Source organism: the organism of the source record quoted next, unplaced genomic scaffold (assembly GCF_019419815.1).
Source record: "Pyrus x bretschneideri cultivar Hongxiangsu unplaced genomic scaffold, Pyrus_bretschneideri_v1 Contig234, whole genome shotgun sequence".
Lineage (NCBI taxonomy): Eukaryota > Viridiplantae > Streptophyta > Magnoliopsida > Rosales > Rosaceae > Pyrus > Pyrus x bretschneideri.
The window spans coordinates 60,455-64,852 of NW_025999540.1; the positions used below are offsets into that span (position 1 = coordinate 60,455).

The window sequence follows — 4,398 nt, forward strand, 5'->3', positions numbered from 1 at the left end:
GTTCATTTTTTTCTCCTTCTTGTGTTCCATTTTATGCTATCTATTTTGTATATGTATTTTGACACGTGTTTCTTGCCTTGTTATTCTCAAGGAGGAATCGTTGAGGGGAAGACCGGGTTATGAGCATCTGAATGATCCACTGCACATTATAATTGAGGCTGAATTGCCTGCTAATATTGTTGATATGCGGTTGAGACAGGCAAAACAAATCATAGAAGAACTTCTCAAACCTATGGTATCGTTTTTGACTCGTCCCTTCGGCTTTCCAATACAAATACTTATTTTGCTTTTACGCTATCAGGTATCTTTTTTCTCAAATACGTATTGCAACAAATCATGAAACTGATTTCTCCTTCCCTCAATGGACAATACGTAGATGTTCTTCATTCATATAAAAGTGCTTCTTGGTCTTTAATTGCATTTTTTCACACAAACTGTGAGCTATAACTCTCGGTTTTTAATCACATTTTTTTCACAAAAATCATGGATATTAAATTGTCATTTTTCATTTCAGGATGAGTCACAAGACCACTACGAGGGAACAATTGAGAGAACTAGCTATGCTGAAATCCAATTTACGAGAAGAGAGCCCTCAACCATATGGTAGTGTCTCTCCTTTCACTTCAAGCGGGATGAAGCGTGCCAAAACTGGTCTGTAATGGTTCACTTAACTCTTCTATTGCTTCGTCCTCCCGAACGACTCTTGAGCTTGCTTGCCAACGTATGCTTCTCGGTGTAATTCAATTCTGTGTGCAAACTGTTAAGGGACGACGCGTTGTGGACCTGTTTGGTGAGCATCAATGCAGGGGTTTTCTTCCATGACATTAAGATATACGGATGAACCGAGATATTCTTTTGTTATAGCTTTCGTGTTTGTAGTCGATTGTGATTGTAGAAGTAGAACGATTATGTCATATAAGTTATTCTTTGTTGTGCTGACCATGTATTTGTTACTAATTCGACGTTGTCTAAACTCGAAAGTGGAATATGCATCGATTGTTTATTTTACTTTTAAGTGGGATGCCATAAGCTCGACTATGGGCTCCTTTAGATGGTGAATTCAATGCCAATTTAAGTCCGACTCATTAGCTTACCCCTAATTCTCACCCCAAATATTGTTGCTTGAAAGAAAGAAAAAAAAAAAAAAAGATGACTTGGTTGTGTGAAAAACAAATGAGCTACTTATATATAACAGATTCACTGCCATGTGGTATTTCTGTTTAATAATGCAATGTCATGCCCAAGAAAACTTACACATTATATTGTATTATTAGACTGAAACGTTATAGTGATGGTGAACATGTTCCATATAAGTCGTTTTTGATACAGGGTTGGAGACTGGGCTAAAAGTGAATGGGCTTGAAAATGTTATCTCCCCAAATTTTGTTGTATGGGCCTAACAACGGGCTTTGATTGATACAATAAGAAATAGAGTTGCGTAAACCGTAAGGCAGCACATGAATTTCACATCAGAGAGGACGAGGGGTGCTTTTAGAAAGAATGAGAAAGTTTAAAGCAATTTAGCAAAGGGTAAGATTAACTGTGTATATAGAGTGCTACTCGTATCTTTTATCGGGGTTCAAAATTGTTGATTGATATTAACTGTGTATATGGGGGTGTTATTCTCTAATGCACGCATGATTTCTTGTTTATGATTATTGGTGAAAAAGAGCTAAAGCATTACGTGACATCGATGAGACATAAGGGTTAGTACGTACAGTGAAGACATCAAGAAACGGAGTTAGAACTTGAAAGCAATTTAGCAAAGGGTAAGATTCTCGAAAGCAATGAGGAAGGAAAGAACAAGTGAATGAGAAAGTTCTCATAAGTTAGAAGGCAAAAGTATTGCCCTACAAGAGAGAAAATTCAGAAACACGATAAGAATCTGGACAAGGAGGTACACCCAAGGCAAAGGAGGAGGAGGTACACTCAAGGCACCAACAAGGACGAATTCAATTCAAAACGTAAGATACTTGAAAGAACTATGGAAGGAAGAAACTAGACGTGTCTAAGGCAAAGGATCAACAAGGACGAATTAAATTCAAAATGTAAGATACTTGGAAGCACCACGGAAGGAAGGAACTAAACTAGTCTAAGCAAAGGATCGAATACATCCTCCAATTCTTGGATGCACCACCTTTTTCAAGTTATAAAAAGTTAAACCGACCGACATTTGTTGTCTACCATATCATCCTCCATTGCCCTTGTACTGTAATTTGTATCCGAGAGAGAAATTAAACACTGTGATTAGCTGAGTTGCAGGGAATTAAAGGAATGGCAGCCGAAGTTGTGCTTACTTTTGCTGCGGAGGGAATACTGAAGAAGGTGCTTTCACTTGCTGAGAAACAATTCAGTCTTGCATGGGGTTTCAAAGCTGAACTTCGAAAGCTTAGAGAGTCATTCACTACCATTGAACTTTTATTGAATGATGTTGCCCACAAACCACAAGGTAGTATATTTTTTGAATTCTTTATAATCTCTCGCACACATGCTACAATGACAAGGTATTTTAACTTGTTTTCATTCTCTAACAGCTCCGGCAATAGAGGAATGGGTGAAGAAACTCAAAGGCGTAGCTGAAGATGCTGAGGATGTCTTGGATGAATTCAAGTACGAAGTTGATCGGCGTAAAGTCGAAATCCAAAACCATATGAAGAGAAAGGTTCTGAACTTCTTTTCACTCTCCAATCCACTTGCATTTCGTCTTCAAATGGCGCATAAAATTCAGAAGATCAATGCATCCTTGGTGGATCTCGAGAGGAAAGCATCTCCTCTTGGACTAGTTTCCAGGAATACAGATGCAACCTCTCAGGGGATTAGATGGGATAGACAAACCAACGCATTCTTTGGCAAAGATGAAATACCCGTTGGAAGGAAAGCTGATGTGTCAAAAATAGTCACAACCTTGACCGACTCCAAATACAATCAAGAAAATCTTGCGGTCATGGCGATTGTGGGTATGGGAGGCCTCGGAAAAACAACATTGGCCAAGTCAGTTTACAATGAGGATTCGATACACAAGTTTTTTGAAAAAAAAATTTGGATTTGTGTATCCGACGCTTTTGACGTCAATGTCATCCTACATCAAATGTCAGAACAGCTAATCGGGTAAAAGCCCATTCTAAAGATAATCAGCATACTCTGCTTTTGTCCCTTGATGAAGAGTTGAAAGAAAAAAAATACTTACTCGTACTTGATGACGTTTGGAACAAAGATTCCAAACTATGGGAGAGTTTCATGGAATGTTTGTCAAAGCTTAGTTTGCTAAAGGCTCCAAAATTATTGTCACCACTCGCGAAGATGAAGTCGCATCAATCTCAGAAAAGCTACTTCCGCGACATAAATTGGGAAAACTTTCTGTGGATGAATGTTGGTCCATCATGAAAAATAGAGCTTTCACCAATAACAGTGATCCTAAGTTTGATACAATTGGAAGGGAGATTGCTGAAAATTGCGGTGGTGTTCCATTGGTGGCAAAGGTATGTACTATTATATATAACGTGAGATTTGCACCTTTTTATATTATTTGATAATGGTTGAATTGAATTTGAATTTTTAAAGTACAATTGCGTAGAAAAACCTTTTAGATGGTGTGAAAATTTCACTAAAATTATTAATTGACATATCACATACACATCACTTATACATTATATAGTAGACAAAATGTGGTGTCTCTAACCTTTTTTTTTTTTTTTTTACAAAATGTGCTATTACAGCTGACATCCACTTTAAATGACAATATTTTCTCATTTTCATATTTTGGAATAAGTCAATACGGATTTAGACACTGCAACGAAGTGTCTATTTTCTGATTCTGGTTTTATTGGATTCAGGCACTGCGTTACAGTGTTAGTTTTCTGGTTTTGTTTTGTTTTTTTTTTTTTTTTTATCACTCACACGCCTCTTATTTTTCACACCTCACGCAACTCCTAATTTTTACATTTGGATTTAGACACTACGTTCGTTTCCTGCTCTGTTTTTTATATTATTTTTACATTTAGATTCAGACACTACAATGCAATGTTCGTTTCCTGGTTCTGTTTTTTACATTTTTATTCAGACACTGTATTGCAGTGTTTGTTTCCTGATTTTTTTTTCTTCTTCTTTCTTTTTACGTTGTGATTTAGACACTATGTTGCAGTGTCTGTTTTCTGGTTGTTTTTTTTTCATTTCCTATGCTTCGCACTTGTGCAACCTTTTATATTTAAATTCAAACACACGATGTGTCTGTTTCTTGATTTTGAATTGCAAACTGCAAAACTCTTTGCAAACGCACCTTTAATTCAAGAGGATTTTTGATGGACACTACCCTTAAGACAATCTCCATGTCCAAAGCCTTTGAAGATTTGCTGGATATCTATTACATCTCTTTTCTTTTTTTTTTTTGTTTTTTGCTTC

General features: G+C 36.7%; 1 long non-coding RNA gene across 1 annotated transcript; it reads left to right on the top strand.

The window, feature by feature from the left end:
• Positions 1–91: 91 nt before the first annotated feature.
• On the top strand, positions 92–662 carry LOC125478168. Its single transcript, XR_007258917.1, has 2 exons — positions 92–235; positions 515–662. It is a non-coding gene; the product is annotated as an uncharacterized LOC125478168 (long non-coding RNA).
• The last annotated feature ends 3,736 nt before the right edge of the window (positions 663–4,398 follow it).